Source organism: Siphateles boraxobius, unplaced genomic scaffold (assembly GCF_051911475.1).
Source record: "Siphateles boraxobius isolate OS27281-9 unplaced genomic scaffold, OSU_SipBor_1 2, whole genome shotgun sequence".
In the NCBI taxonomy this organism is placed as follows: Eukaryota; Metazoa; Chordata; class Actinopteri; order Cypriniformes; family Leuciscidae; genus Siphateles; species Siphateles boraxobius.
Genome location: NW_027508810.1, coordinates 13,429,853 through 13,447,515, shown reverse-complemented (window position 1 = coordinate 13,447,515; position 17,663 = coordinate 13,429,853). Strand labels below are relative to the sequence as shown.

General features: G+C 37.0%; 1 protein-coding gene across 17 annotated transcripts in view; it reads right to left on the bottom strand.

The window, feature by feature from the left end:
* Positions 1–3,615, bottom strand: part of ahnak (AHNAK nucleoprotein) — a 33,429-nt gene extending 29,814 nt beyond the window's left edge. For all 17 annotated transcript variants that reach the window (XM_077235989.1, XM_077235991.1, XM_077235999.1 and 14 more), the window contains exon 1: positions 3,313–3,615. The gene's annotated coding sequence lies outside the window, so the exon portion shown is untranslated. The remainder of the gene's footprint in view (positions 1–3,312) is intronic.
* Between the last annotated feature and the right edge of the window lie 14,048 nt (positions 3,616–17,663).

Here is a 17,663-nt window from a genome sequence, read left to right as displayed (position 1 = left end):
TAGTTTTTTAAGTATTTTATTAGCTAAAATCAATGTCTTTATTCATAAATATGTCCTCATTTGTTTAAAATTACCTCTGCCAATGATCTGATTTATCCTGGTAAGTGAAGAATTTCTTATCTTTATTTACCTTGAACGGGTAAGTCCAAGGAGGCTTCCATGTTGTTCCGCCATTTTGAAAAACTATAATAGCAGAGAGGAACAAAAAGCACTAGCCTACCTCAACGCGTTTCCACAACGTCTTTTCGTTCAGAGCCAGTGTCACGTGACTGAAACCAGCTGAAATGGACAAGGAGATCAGTGAGAGGCACTTGTCACTGTCCCGGCAAATTTGAAAGGTTCCACTGCACGGTACTTCATAATGCTGGATCATACTTATGCCGAGCCACAGGAGAAGGAATACTCGTCGCAAAAAAAGCGAGGGTAGATGTCTGGGGGAAAGCTATCCCGATATGTTGTCATAACTTCTTGGTACATAATGGCTACCGTAGTTGCAACACGCATTTGAAAAAGCGAGGCGCTAGGGAGCACTATTAGTTTGAATGCAAAATATAATTTCACCGCTAGATGGGAGAAATTCCTACACAGTGTACCTTTAACTATATAAGTACTAGTAGTTAGCAGTAAACACTTTTTACCTTATAACCGATTTACTTGTTACCCAAGTAAATTACGGTTTAAGCGTATGAAGCACACCATTTCTAAAAGTATCTGTTTCTGAAAACAAGAGGACGCACACATAATTGAAGCATTAATGTCAGACCAAAATGGCCAGCCTTGGAAATTGAAGCTTATAAACTATAAACAGACAAACCATCCTACTGTCATGTGATCCTAAACCTTAATCAAAAGCAGACTGTATCTTCTATTTCAAGCACAACAGCAAATGTAATCTAGTAATCCAACTGGATTGCAGAAGTAGGGGCAGTAAATGGGATCAATTGGAAATGCCAAAATGTATCATAATAATAAAAGTGTATTGTACGTAAAGACAAATCTCTTGATACTAAAAAACTACATAAGGGCTAAAAAAAACAACTTCTTGAGAATCTGCCCTTGATTAAGGTATGTGTGCACAAGACTGTTACTCTGTTCTCTGTACTAAATTGTGAAATGTGAATGCTTGACTCTGACTCAGAACCATATTGGCAAATCCATAATGTATTGTCCAACTTTGTATTAGCTTCAAGCCAGTATTTCTCAACCATGGAATGATGATAACTCCAGAGTCTGTCTGAACAGGAAGACGTGTACCAAGATAATGCAACAAAGTCTTCAGCTCAGACTTCATACTTCAAAACTCTTCAAATGATCCCTACATCCTGTAAGGTATTATCTACAAAAGCAAGTGTGCTGACAACTTATCTATGATGGATAATCACATATTCACAGAGTTGATTTCTTTCATTCTGTACCCTTTTGAAAAAAAAATGAAGATTCAAGATGTGAAAAAACAAACAAATAAGAGAATGAAACATTCCATTACGAAGCCTACCACTCCTCCCTTGGCGTTCCCATCGCAAGTCCTCGACAAGCCTTTAAGGAAACGACAAAGGAAGTGTGCACAAGTCCAGACTCTTTCCATTTTCACACTGGAATAGAAGGTCCTACGAAGCACACCCTAATCTGACCTATCAATACAGAGGAGGAGAAAGTTGTGCCTCCACTGTAAACCTCCAGGACAATCACGCATCAGATAAAGACACACAGGCCACCAAACATTGTTTCCACTCAACATTCAAATCCTATAACATTCAAGATAAGCAAGAAGCTCACTGTTCTGTTTTAAACCAAACACTTTGTAACCTTCAAGTATAACCAAGGTTGAAAGAGATTGCTGAAATTGAGGCAGCCACACACATAGAAAACTTAACATCGGACTCCAAAGACATACCATTGCACAGCCAAATTTTTCTAGTTTATGAAAAAAATCGGAAATTTTGACAATTTAAAATTTGATTTGACAATAAAGTTGATTTATTACAGCTTTAATATAGTACAGTACTACTGGTTGACTGCTTTAGTCTGCTATGGAGTCATCTGTTCTGACAAAACAGAAGAAAGCTTTGGGTGTGGCAGGAGAAGGGGGATGGGCTCCAAATGTAAAAAATCTGCTTGTGGACATTTTTAAAAGATATCTTAAATCAGATAAACTGAAAGACAGCTTTTTGGATGTCAACACTCCATGGATATCTCCAAACTCTCAGCACTTATTTGCAACACTCCCCTTTATGTCAGTCTCACTCTCTTTTATCTCTTCCTCTATTCTATTATTTTGTTATAAGAAACCTTCAGAGATCCTACTGAACAAACTTAAAGTCATGGCGCAGTCGGGCGTGAATAAAACACCTTATTCTTTCTCGTGCATAGCAAGTCTTACTTTTTTCCCCTCTGTGCTTCAAACCTGGTTTCAATTAGTAAGTCTTTCCAAACCACTACATTCCATTACCCCCTCCTCCCTTCACCCCCTCTTACTCACTGCCCACACCCTGGCCAGGGCTCCAGGTTAAGAAAATCAAGGCAAAACAGGACAGAATTCCCAAACTAAATTTAAGAATATTTAAAACAAATTAAAACTCCGTCATAAAAAAAAAGTAAGCAGAAAAATATGAGAAAACGATTCATCCACAGTGCAGAATATGTGCTGACGTTGACCAAAAATCTTGAGCTATGACCAGATTTGGTATGGCAGGATAGGCTAATACTCGTTTCAAGAGGAAAGATAAAAATTCTATGGAAGTGTGAAACGACTTTATGTTACTGTATAAAAATGAATTTCTGTCAGAGGTGAAAATTATAATATAGTGCGTGCATATAGCTTTCTTTTAAACTTTTTTTATTTTATTTTACAGCGTGGGCAAAGTCATGCAACCAAAGTCAGAGACAACCTTATCCACGTTGCACTCTTTTGGTGTATCTTTTGCATGACATGCAAACCCCCAGAATATTTGCCTTTATTATAAATCCTTTTTTCTTCTGAATGATTTAGCAGATCGAGTTTAACCAAATAAATGCTTCATTCTGAACAAACTTCAGTAATGCAAGGAGAAAAAATAACATGCGCAACAGATGACAATTGAGCAGATACACACCCACCCTCTACATCTTCAACAACACTGATGATAAGTTTGAGATTGTATGACATATAATAGACTTCCTACGAACTAAATAAGCAAATATATAGCGTTAGGCGGCATAATTAAGAATATTATAAGTTCACTGACAGACTCTGGAAAACTACTTTAAATGCAACGTGAGCGTCGCTCACCAGAACTGCATAACTCATTAACCTCAGGAGATACACAAACATACCTGGAACCTTCAACACCTTTGCTCTGGCATCATCCGCGGTCCACAGCTTTCTGCCACAGCCCAGAAAAGTTTTCCACCACGCTTTCCAAACTAAACTTTGACGTATTCGTGTACTCTCTTTCTTTCTCGAGGCTTGAAGCCTCGCTCTATTATTTTCTTGTTTTTGTTAGTTACTTCTCTCTCTCTTCCTCTCACTTTAGTGCTATTTCTTTTCCTCAGTGTGCTTGTAACTCCGGGCTATGGAGAATGGCAGAGTTTAGGCTAGGTCTGTGGAGTTCTTCACTGGAGAAGAGGGCGGGGGTAACGGTGTAGTAGGGGAGTGGACCCTTATAATTTTAGTCCAGCCCACCTACTGTTTGAGTGACATGTAGGTTTAACGTAGCGATAAAGCGCGTGAATGTGGATTGGATTGAAACTGTATTCTTAGGACAAGAGTCAGACTCATTTTAATTATCAGGTTGGTGCAAGTTGGCAATTTGTTAAGTGTTTTATACATTGCAAACATAAGGGCCTACGATGTTCCATAAAAAATGTTTGGCAATAATGGTGGAATTTCTATTTAGTCAAGATTTTAATGTGACTGTACAGAAATTGACTTTCAAAAATTAGCATGGAGTAAACCAGAGTAGAAACTGGGACAACTACCCCCGTTGCCTTATACTATTGTGTAATATAAAATGTTACATGGGATGGTGGCACATGATCCCAATCTTTTAGGAAGGGCACAAACTAAGCAAAGACTAGTACATTTGTAAAATGATTTTTTTTTGTGCATGTCTCTTCCTAAAAAAGGTACAACACATCACAAAAAAGTATATATCTGTTAATTTATTTAATTAGTTTTCATTATTTGACTGTTGATGCTATAGTCTGGTTTTATTGGTCTCATCCAGATACAGCGAAAATGATATTGGAATTTTACTTTGCATAGCAGAATAGAGTGTTTAACTAGATGTTCTAAGAAAAATACAAGCAAAAAAAAACACATTTGTGAGGTTTGATTAAATCAAATGCTGCTGAGTAGGCTATACTCTTGTGACCCCATGTGACAACTTAGTCTTCTATATATTCTGTTGTGTTCATATGTGTCCCACAATGTCGTGCGTATGCATAATGCATACATTTTCTGACAAATAATTTTCAATTAGCTTACGTAGGATTCTTTTCCTACTTTTGTTCATTTTCATTTGTTTTTAATGACAAAGATCAAATATGTGTAGCCATCTAAAGGAGGGCTTATTGCCTTTTATAATGTGTTCACTGTGTCTATAAACTAGTCCAACATAATTTCCATAGCATTTTCATACTAGAAAATCCAGTGTAAATCTCTGAGGAGTTTCATTCTCATTTTGTGACAACAGAATTGATGAAATATCACTGCAGTTAAACAATTGAATCTTTGAATAAGAATAACAAGTAAAAATAACATAAAGTCTTGTTTTTTTAAGGGTATTAGTGCTCCATGTTTGAGTATTTTACATTTTTATATGGTTAAAAGCTACAATTTATGAACTCAAATCGATTACCTTTCAGGTATATATTGACTAAATGATTTGTGCATGTCTAAAATGAGGTATAACAAAGTACAGAGATATTTGTTTATTCATTGTAAACAAGCTACAAAGACAACAGTTCATTCAAACTGATCAGACAGCCAACAAACAAGGCTTAATTGGCTAAATAACAGTCACAGAAAAATACAATTTGTATGTTTTTTAGAACGTTATATAAACATGAGTCAGAACGTTCAAGAAAGCTAGAATAATACCTCAGGAATTTGTTATAACAAAGCAGAGCTTGATCTTTTTAATGCAGCAAGTGTTTGAATGTATTGTTATACCATGTTTGTTATCAGCTGTTCCAATTTTTCATTTAACAGTCAATATAATGAATGAATGAATGAATGAATGAATGAACAAAGTAACAGATGCTCGCAATGACAAATGCAATGAACTAATATAGAAAAAAATAGAATAATGATTCTAATTAACTCAGATCATAAAGGCTGTGAACATTTTAAATCCAGTTTTCAATTAAATGTAATTAGACTAATTTGTGATAGTTCACTGAGGCAAGTATGCAATTCAGAGCACAAACCTTTGAAGATGGATTCTCTGCATCTATAGCTAACTCAAGATGTTTGCATTACGCAATACAGCAAATTGAAGATATGTGATGGCCTTTGCATGTCCGCCTCAAAAATGTCTTAATCGATAATGTAAATAATATATTAAATCCAACACAACTACCCGTCTGTGATGAATCAACTTAATATTTAACACACACACACACACTATATGTAAAGTTGTTAGATAAAAAGTAACCCCAAGAGTAAAGTAAAGTGAAATGTATACCTAACCTGAAGCAGCAATATTGATTTTCACATGATTTGCATGGCTGATGAGATACCTGCAAGACCTGGAATACGGATTTAATCGGACTTGCCACCTATACCCTACCGTTGCCACTTTTTTAGTTCTTCCGGTTTTATGTTTACTGCAAAGGGTTCGTTTGTTGAAGAATTAACCATTCAGCGACCAGATCAATCATTCATCAAAAAGAACCTTTCCTTGAGGCATCTCACGTTCCACTAAACCCCTAAATTCTCCCTAACTAGTTTTGTTTCGTTTTAACCTGCCCTAATTTCACAAAATAGGTTTCACAAGGTCTAATTCACATTTGATTGAGTAAGACGTATGTGGTTGCTTCATTTAAAGGGCTGTTTCAGCTGCCTTAGATCACATCAGCAATCCAGGTAAACAGTGTAGGTGTGCATATGTGGTTCTGGGGTGGGAAGGAGGGTGGTTGGTTGGTTTTGAGGCAAACAGACGGAAAGACAGACAAGTAGAGAGAAAAGCCTGAGGCGCATAGTGAACAAATCCACGTGTCACACCCATATTCAGGGCTGTGTAATGGTAAGCAAAGGATGAATTCTCCAAACGAGAAAAAAGTTATACTGTCTGCCTTGTAAAGAAGCAAAGGGAGTGGCAAGTTGCTTTGAGTAAAAACACATGAAATATACAAGAAATATATCGCAGAAGCCGGTACTTGAAAACCTTACGACATTATAAGACATCTTAGAAATACTGTAATCAGAAGAACAGACAAAACGTTTGAAACAACTGGAACAGTGTGCATGTGTTCCAGTGTTCTCTTGTTGCTTTCGTGGTGTAGGAGTTTTGTCTCCCCAATGCAATAAAAACTTTTGGATAACAAACAGGCGAAGAATGTCAAGGAACAAAACAGTCATGCTTTTCTGCAGAGTTCCAAAACCATGTGAGGGGTGAGGGGAGGGGGGGGGGGGGGGCACGAAATGGCCACAGCAAATGCAACAAAGCTCTGTAGTTTGAAGTAAATGCATATTTGTGAGATTAGTCACATCTAATCTAAACAAGAGGATCTCATGCTTTTCATTTGGATAAAGTGAGTTATCCAACGATGCTAGAGTAGTCATAAAAAATATAGTAACAGTTCAATACTAGGATATGTGGGAACGGGTGTTTCCTGGTGAATGGCTCATAGGTGTGTCTGCTTGTATGAACTAGAGTGAATAACAGCAGTCAGAGTTGGTGTGTCAGGGTGAGTCATCCCGTATGACTACAATGCACGCGGTGCTATACCAAGAAGCGAAGGAAGGGAAAAGAACAAGGAGGGGCAGAGAGGATGAATTTTTTCGGGTGTGTCCTGGGATCAACTTTGGGGGATAAGAGGAGCCACTTTATTTGAAGTTTAAAGATAACAGCGCAGAACAAAGTGATCTCAAATGTGCACTCTTGGTTGTGTTTTTACTTGTAAAAGTAAACAGCTAGTTTTACTGCAGGGAGTATGCACAGTCTCTAATGTAAAGCTTGAAAGCTTTCATTGATGCTGAACACAGCCACACAATAGGCAAAAAGCATAGTTCCATCCAGCCAAACAATATAAGTTGTAATGTTAAAGGATATGACATTTTTTCACTACTGATCAGGTGACGGGTAGTTTTTGTTCCCCAAACACAAATTAGTCTGGAAAACATTTTTTTGGCAGTTATAATGAACTTATGTAAAATAAAATAGTTATGTTTAACTGTTATATCATGTAGATTTTGTATTGTAATTAAATTATATATTAATATATCATTATATTTGTAAAAATAAAATTTCTTTAAAAATATCTGCAATATTTTTATTAAATGCAGATATTTACAAATATATATTTTACAAGTAGATATTTAAAAAATACTTTTTATAATATTTTTTTAAATTGTTTGTATATAGGCTGTACTATGTTAACCTTTACTAGTAAAATAATATTTTTAAAAGCATATTTTTAGCTTCTGTTAATGTCCTTTTCATACATGCATTGGCAAGGTATGAAATACACATTATCAGAAGATAACAATGTCAGAAAATATAATCTGCATGCGCTACTTCAAAAAATGTATCCCTCCTAACAGACAGCTGTGCATACTTATTTAGATAACGTAAACTGAATCCACACACATGCCAGGTGTTTTTTTAACACTGCTGAGGCATAACAGACATATATGTTATACTCTATCTAGAGTACAGTACAACACAAAGCATGGTTTTCGTTTTTTCAATAGGTTCATCCTGTTCTTTGTGGGAGGGTTTGTTGCAGCAAGGGCGTTGGCTACCTGTGTATGTAGGTTACTTCTGAGGACTGCAAATATTATTAATATTTCAGTTGGTTTTCCCCATGCGCATGGAGGATGGAAGAGTTTTTGAATAAGTAAATAGATTTTTGCCACAATAGTTAATATGATCAAGGCCAAATGGGAGATAATTTCCCGTTCACTGTTTAATTCTTTGTTTACGTGTTTTATTTACTTATTTGCATATGATTTCACGCAATACTAAAAACTCTCTTATGTAGAAAATCTTGCCCCATCCCCCCTTTAAATGGTTTTGATCAGTGTGGTCTCCATAGTCACATTATTGTGTGTGTTTTAATGGAGTTCCCCTCTTTGAGATCCAGTTCTTATGTTCTAGTAAAAATGTTGAGGAGGAACATCATGAGATACGGGCTGAATTGTGGTTTCCCCTGCAGGTTGTGAGTCATAAACACGAGGGAGGGACAAACTGAAAAGGACTATTCTGGGATGGCTGCCATGGCAACATAATAAGCAGGAGGAAGGTTATTGCAGAGATGTTTCCATGGTGATCTCCTCTGTGTAAATAAATATGGAGTCAAAATGTTTGAAAAGTAGTAACATGTTGTGTTGCTGTGCAGTCAGCGATGGCATAATGAGATGCGAGCACAGACAAATTAGATTTAAACTATTTTTATTTCTGCCAAATGTGTATTTTTAATGCTTTAACACTGGTTTCGATTTATGTGTAGTTTGTTTCACTTTGCTAAAAACATTCACACCTCTAATAATGCCCCACTGCCCAATATACTACATGTTAAAGTAATGCATAAGTGCTTCAGAGCTGCTCCAATTAGAACTGCATCACATATCTACAGTTCAATTTCTTTCTAATATTTGAACTAAACAACAATATTAGGAGATGCAATATAAATCTATAATAAGGCTGTATTAGTACGTTGTCATTTTAAAAATGCATTTCTTTTCACAGTGAGACATTCAATCCTGTTATAGCATACAGCCAGATATGCTTTAATTCGTTTAGAATAATCACTGCTATTATTGACATGCACAAATGTTCCACATTATTTCGGCCTCATGGTAAAAAAAGGGGTGGGGGGGTAGGCAGCGCTGTTTATGTTAACTTCACTGTACAATTTTGTCTTGTTTTTAGACGCAATAGGCAACCTATGATCATTACATTCCTCTCATAGTTGTGAAGTGTTACAACAACACAGTCTTCTATGGACGAGTTTCAAACCTTGTTAATACAGGAATGTAAAGCAATCTTTTACCCACAGAACAATGTACATTAAAAGTTTGTTTCGTTACAAGCCTTGATGGTTGTATTAAGTAATAAACCTACAGTTTAGAGAATTTAGTTTTATATAGTAAATGCTGTCTGTCACGCAGTGGATGCAGCAAAACAAAAATAAAAGGTTGTATAGCAAGTATCTTTAATCAAAACAAACTAAAACACTTCTCAGGGTCTCTCAGGAGACAAAAATACTGTAAACAGACCAACCACTATAAAAATGACAAGATCTGACAAAAAAAGAAGGAAAAAGAAACCAATACGGGGATATAAATGCACAGAAAAACACTAAGGACTAAACAAGATAATTAACTAGACACAGGTGTAGCACATGCGGGCAAATCAAAAACCATGGCAACAGATGAACTGGGACTTAGGAGGAGGACGCAGAGCTGGGAGAAGTGAACACCACGGACGGAGATGAGCTAGGCAGGAGACGACGGCGAAAGCAGCCAGGGGCCCAGTCCCAATTCGCATACTATCCGTCCTAAATAGTATTCGAAAATAGAATTAGTACGTCCTAAATCGAAGTATGTTGAAATGAGTGTTCCAAAGATACCCGGATGGTCTACTATTTCCGGTCAGAATCTGAAGTGCAGATCAATGCACACTCTAACGAGTAATATTGCCCACAACCCATCGGGCGTTTGGACAAGGATTCGGTTAGAACTACAAACACGAGTGAAAAGTGCTAAAAAACTACAGACATGGAGGACGGTGGTTATGTAGAGAGGTCTAGATAAAGGGGTTTGAGTGATTAAGTATCAGTGTCTAACTTGACGAAAATTTATTTATTCAACGTTGTCTACATCATATTGCATCTGCAGCAGGATTGTGAACTTTTGTAAAGATATTTTTAGCCATTACCTTTTAAATGCATCATTATATTCAAATTGCAAACACATGAGGAGAGTCTCCGCAATAAAAACCCACGACTGGCAGGTGAACGTGGTCTCCGAAACGGTAGGAAATTAAATTAGATTGAATGGAGGATTTTAACTGTGACAAGATAATTGACAGGGCAGTTTACGGTGACAGGATGAACACAACAGATCTGTCTGTTAAAGATGAAATGATAGTATGTCCCAAAGCTTGCCTTCTCTTTTGCTTCACACTCAAAAGTATGTACTTTTTCTTCACAAAAAGAGCACATACTTTAAGGTCGTAGTATAAGTAGGCAAATTGGGACTGGGCCAGGGAGAGACTTCAAACAATGCTAACAGACTGAGGGCCCACGCTGGAGCTGATGGAGGGAGGCGCCATGGTAGAGCCTTGGTGGAGAGGCTGGGTGGAGCCAGAGAGATGACTGACAGAGGCAGAGCTGGTGGAAGTGAAGACCCGGGTGGAGCCGAGGAGACCGAGCGACAGCGGAGGATCTGGAGGCCAAGGCGGAGCCGCGGTGAAGAGCAGCCTAGGTGGAGCCAGGGGTCTGGAGGACTGAGGTGGAGCCATAGACTGTAAAAACAAAATGGACGACACCCCGTCACTCTCTTCCATTGGTAAAAAGTGAAGCCGCCAAAGTCCCAATATGGCGCTGACATCTTGTGCAGATTTGGGACCTGCTTCTACGCAGTAGTAACGTGGGACCTGATTCTGTGCATTAGCGAGCAGGAAGTAAATCTGCGATATCAAGGTTCCGCCTTCACTGCAGCAAAAACGGTTAATACAAAATTTACTGTGTGAAATAAACAGTTATGGACATGTATAAATTAAAGTTGACGCTCCAATCTCCTCCCGAAAATTCCCTAAAAAGGTCTGTTGGTGCCTTGGTGACTACATTGATTAGAGAAGGTGTCAATCACAGCTGTCAATCATGACGTCGCATTCCCGTTCAGTCAGCATTATAGGTCAGAAGTCAGACTGGATCAGAACTTTCACAATATTTATCCAGTTCCATCTGGTTGGGGGACGGAGTCATCACATCGGTATGGAGACAAGTTTGTTGAGATGTCCATGAGGCCTTCACAGGGCTGATGAAGCTGGCCTTTCAGGGATGCGTTGTCATTGTGTCCATGCGATGGTCCTTTATCAGATCCGGATATGGCCTGGATCCGGCGGACTGCGGTAAACCTCGGGATAAACAGAGAGACTAATATTACCGTAGACGCCATCCTTCTTATGATGTACCAAGTACATCAGGAATTATGGGAAGTGTTCCCGGTTCCGGCTGATCTAAACTATGCAGCCAAACATTGAATTATAGAAGTCTATAATGTGTTATGTATATGGTAAGCCAAAGAGATGTGTTTTTAGTCTAGATTTGAACTGAAAGACTGTGTCTGCTTCCCGGACAATGCTAGGAAGATTGTTCCAAAGTTTTGGTGCTAAATAGGAAAAGGATCTACCACCAGCAGTCGATTTTGATAATCTAGGTATTACTGGCCGGAATTTTTAGATCGCAATAGACGTGAAGGACTATAATGCGTTTAGAGCTCGCTCAAGTACTGGGGAGCTAAACCATTTAGTGCTTTGTAAGTAATGAGCAATATGTTTTTAAAATTTATACGATGTTTAATAGGGAGCCAATACAGTGTTGACAGAACAGGGCAAAAATGTTCATACTTCCTGGTTCTGATAAGAACTCTAGCTGCTGCATTTTGGACCAGCTGTAGTTTATTTATTAAACGTGCAGGGCAACCACACAGTAGAGAATTACAATAATCTAGCCTTGATGTCATGAACGCATGAACTAATTGTTTTGCATTTTTAATTGAGAGCATATAACGTAATTTAGATATAATTTTAAGATGAAAAAATGCGGTTTTACAGATACTAGACACGTGACTTTCAAATGAAAGATTGGTATCAAAGAGCACACCCAGGTTCCTAACCAACGACGAGGACTTGACAGAGCAGCCATCAAGTGTTAGACAGTATTCTAGGTTATTACGTGAGGACGTTTTTTGTCCAATAATTAGAATCTCTGATTTTTCAGAATTAAGTAGTAGGAAATTACTAGTCATCCAGTTTTTTATATCAGCTATGCATTCCATTAATGTTGTGGATTGGTAAATTTCGACAGGGCGTGAAGAAATATAGAGCTGAGTATCATCAGCATAACAGTGAAAACTAATGCCATGCTTCCTAATGATATCTCCTAAGGGTAGCATATACAGAGTGAACAGCAACTGTCCTAGTACTGAGCCTTGTAGTACACCATACTGAACTTTTGACCGATAAGATATCTCTTTATTTACTTCTACAAACTGATAACGGTCAGATAAGTATGATTTAAACAATGCTAGTGCAATTCCACTAAAGCCAAAATCATTTTCGAGTCTATTTAAAAGAATGTTGTGGTCGATAGTGTCAAATGCAGCACTAAGATCGTGTAACACTAATAGAGAGATGCAACCACGATCTTATGATAAGAGCAAATCATTTTTGACTCTAATGAGAGCTGTCTCAGTACTATGGTACGGTTTAAATCCTGATTAAAAATCCTTGCAGATACCATCTCTTTCTAAAAAGGAACATAGTTGTGAAGATCTTTGACAGAAAAGGTAGATTCAAGATCGGCCTGTAATTGACTAATTCTGCAGGATCAAGTTGCGTTTTTTAACAAGCTGTTTAATCATAGCCAGCTTAAAAGTTTTTGGTACATATCCTAATGACAAAGATTAATTAATGACATTAAGAATAGGATCTTTGACCTCTGGAAGCATCTCTTTCAGTAGTTTAGTCGGTATAGGGTCTAACATACATGTTGTCGATTTAGATGATTTAACGAGATTATAAAATTCACCCTCTCCTATAGCAATGAATGAATCAAATTTTTCGTCAGGGAGACTACGGTAGAATACAATGCACTGTCTGATGCGATACTGCAGTAGACAGTTGCATAGTTATAATTTTCTCCCTGATATGATCAATCTTGTAAGTAAAGAAGTTCATAAAGTCATTACTGCTGTGCTGCTTGCAAACATCTGGGCTTGAATCTTTATTTTTCGTTAGTTTAGCCACTGTTTCAAATAAATACCTAGGGTTTTGTTTATTTTCTTCTAATAGGGTTGAAAAATAAGCAGATCTAGCAGTTTTTAAGGATGCAATCGTGCCCTCTTTCCATGAAATGCGAAATACCTCTAGTTTTGTTTTCTTCCAGTTGCGCTCCATTTTCTGGCTGCTCTCTTAAGGGCCTGAGTGTGCTCGTTGTACCATGGTGTTGGACTGTTTTCTTTAACCTTCTTTGAGCGCAAAGGAGCAACTGTGTATGAAGTGCTGGAAAAGAGAGAGTTAAAACTTTCTGTCGAATATTGAGTTCTTCTAAGCTATCTGGGATTCTCAGATAATGAAGCTGATCAGGAAGATTATTTATAAAGCAATCTTTAGTGGCAGAAGTGATAGGTCTAACATATTTGTAACATGGAGTCGGCTTTGCAGCCTTTGCTAAATGAAGTTTACACGAGACTAGATAATGATCTTAGATGTCATCGCTCTGCTGCAGATATTCAACGGGCATCAACATTGATTCCATGTGATAATATTAGATCTAGAGTATGATTACGACAATGAGTAGGACCTGACACGTGTTGTCTGACTCCAATAGAGTTAAGAATGTCTTTAAATGCCAATGCCTCTTTTTCGTTATCTACAAGTATATTAAAATCACCAACAATTAGGACTTTATCTGCAGCCAGTACTAACTCTGATAGAAAGTCAGCAAATTATTTGATAAAGTCTGTATGGTGCCCTGGTGGCCTGTATACAGTAGCCAGCACAAATCTAAATGTGATTTATCATTTACATTAGATATTGTTACATTAAGCACCAACACTTCAAAATAGTTATATTTGAAACTAGACTTCTTAGTAATTCTGAAAATATTACTATAAATTACAGCAACACCTCCCCCTTTGCCTTTCATACGAGGTTCATGTTTATAACCATAATCTTGGGGGTGGACTCATTTAAAGTAATGTAATTGTTTGGTTTTAGCCAGGTTTCTGTCAAACACAGCACATCTAGGTTATAGTCTGTAATCATATCATTAACAATAAGTGCTTTTGAAGTAAGGGATCGATTATTTAGCAACCCGAGCTTTATCATTTGTTAATTTGTATTAAATCTTTTTTTTTTTGAACATCAATCCAATTTTTACCCTTAGATGAGTTTGGAAGTTTTTTGTATTTCCTAATTCGGGGAACAGACACAGTCTCTATATGATGATATCTAGGTGAAAGAGTCTCTATGTGATGGGATCTATCTGACCTCAGTGACGTGAGACAGCTAGCAGACGGTCGGTTTAGCCAGTTTGTCTGTTTCCTGACCTGAGACCCAGATTGTCATGTTTGAGCTCTAAGACTATGTGCCATATTACTAGAGAGAAGAGCAGCACCATCCCAGGAGGGATGAATACCATCTCTTTTCAACTGGTCAGGTCTACCCCAAAAACATTTCCAATTGTCTATGAATTCTATATTATTTTGCAGACACCACTTAGACAGCCAGCCATTGAGTGAGGACAGTCTACAAACTATCTCATCCCTCCTTCGAACAGGAAGGGGGCCAGAGCATTTTACAGTGCCTGACATCGTACTTGCGACTTCACACACCTCTTTAACGTTAATTTTAGTGATCTCTGACTGGCGAAGTTGGACATCATTAGTGCCGACGTGAATAATAATCTTAGAGAATTTACGATTAGCATTAGCCAGCACTTTTAAATTTGCTTTGATGTCAGGCGCTCTGGCTCCCGGCAAACATGTGACTATGGTGGCTGGTGTCTCTACTTTCACGTTCCATGTAATAGAATCGCCAATGACTAGGGCACATTCAACAGGATTCTCAGTGGGTGTTTCACTGAGTGGGGAGAATCTATTTGATTCTCTGGAACCAAACAATGTACAGTGTTCTTTAAGCTAATCACATCCAAAGTAGTATCTAAAGCCCTTGTACTTTTACAATTAACCTCAATTAAAGTTTGGATGCGTGTCTAGTTCTTAAATCTTCTCCGTCAGCCTGACTATCTCCCTGCATTTATCTCATGTTAATCCTGTGCTGACAGAGAAGGCTATGCTATACATGTTACATGAAGTGCAAGTGGCAATAAGAAAAGATGACATGATTCACCGTGCTTGTTTGACTGACTGATACTCACCACAGTTGTTTGATGGATTTGTAAATAAATAAAGAGTGATTTCGGACACAGCCATGAATTAAAACAGGAAGCCTAACTGCTAACACCTAAACACATTAGCCTGGATTCAGAAACAGGGTTAAGATTAAGCCTGAATTAGGCCTTAGTTCAATTAGGACATTTAAGTAGCTTTTATAAATGTGTTTTAGAAAAAAACATTACTGGTGTGCATCTTGAGACAAAACAATTGCACTGACATATTTTAAAATAAGTTTGCAAGTTGCTTTCAATTAAAATAGCTCTAACATGCATTTTAGTCTGGTACTATTTTAAGCCTTTCTGTGAAACCGGGGGGAAGTCCTACTCAAGCAAAACACAAACACAGATCAAACGTGACACCTTCCAAATTTACTCAGATATATACTCATTAAACTGAGTCTAACTGGCAGTTAGACTCTGTAAAACTTCATTAGAAAAATAATAATAACAGAAATAGGCAAATACATTCAACATGAGTTAATTGATCATTGAATTAAATTTGATCAAGGATTATCTAAGATTTATTTGACTGCTAGTACAAAATAGCAACATCTACTATTATTCTGAAGAATTTATTTTTAAAAATTTGTAAATAAACTACAAACATGCTGCATTATCAATTGATGTATTTTCCTAACATAAGGGTTTAACCTAATGTTACCTTACTAAACAACACACCATAATGTTCCTTCTTGATGGCACACAAGAATTTATGTGGTTTATGGTCATTACTGCTTTAAACCAGCGAAACATAAACATGTTTAACCAAGTCAATCATAAAAAGTACACAACATTTTGTACAGAAATTATACACACATCAGAGGTGTCAGTTTCAGATTCCTCTAAGGTCAGTATTATTTCACCTATGAAATGCCTGATATGCTGACTGACTGCAAATGAGACTGTGTTGCAGACATCGGCACTGGCAGTTAGACTCTACTGCAACAATACAATCATTTAACATCTGTTTAGGCAGCAAAATGATTTTAATAATTTATGATTTTATGAACTTATTCTGGATAAACCATCTTACTCATGCTTACAGTAGCTCTAGACTAAATGTGAGCATTTACTCATCTCACTTAATTCAGATTCAGTATTCATCAAATAATAATAATTAAAAAAAACAGTTAAATACAAACTCAGAAAATTACGTAAACCTGCAGTTATTTAATGTTATATTACACAAATGTGCACTGTGTATTTAATATCAATGCCTATGCTGCTGACCTTTGATGATCCAATTCAACCATAGGTTTAGGGTTTTTAATTAATGAATTAATGAATGTCATGATGTTAAAATAAAATAAAATAAAGATTCTGCACTATTTCTAAGTCACTAATAGAAAAATCTAATTTGTGACGTTGATTGTGAGTTCATTTGTACAGACTGTCAGATGTTCTTACTTCCATTGAATAACAACACTGTAAAAAAAAAACTTGCTGCCTTAAATTTGTAATCAACTTATTGATCATATATTTTTTTTTACAATGAAGATGCTTTTTTGTAATCAATCAATCATTATAGTTAATTTATTTTTTTAAAAGGGAAGAAAATAAAAATGAAATATTTTGTTGTTTATTTGTTGTTATTTTATTTTGTTTCTTCATTTAACTACAATGGATTATGATATATGATATAATGGTTATATTCATAATATAATCCTTATATTGTACTATATGAAATAAATATTAAATTGTCAGTACAGTAACTGAGCACTCGAATATAATGCATACACATTTGTCCACTATAGGAAAATAACATTGTTGCAACCGACAAAAGAATAGTTCTTCTGCATGACATTTCTGAGCATTAGAGCTCTGGATGAAACCAACGTCTATGCTCCACCTCCCCCAATGGTAATCTGAGCCAGCAGAGTTATGTATGGGGTCTCATGTCCAAAAATTCAGGGGCTGCCTGTTTTCATTCTCCCTTCTGATTTCTGCAATGCTTTGCACGAAAACGAAAATCATCCAAACACATCGAGAGGCGTTGGTACATCTCTAAAACTTCTGAAAGCTAAGAAAATGGATGTTATAAGTTCAAATCATCAGAACCATTGTGGTGGTTCCCAGTGATTGACTGCACCATCCACATTCTTCCCTTTGGCACTCTGACCTTCAACCCCTACACTGGAATGCCAAAAATTCTCTCTTGCACTCTGGAAAGGGGAAAAAATATGCAGGCTGCCATTAAAACTCAGATACATACCTGTCCACACGGTTTCCCTGAGAAACGACAATGTATCAGGGTTACAAAGCATAACTTCATCACCACATACACATTTTAGTTGATTCTGACGTAATTTAGCAAAAAACTTAAGTGCAAG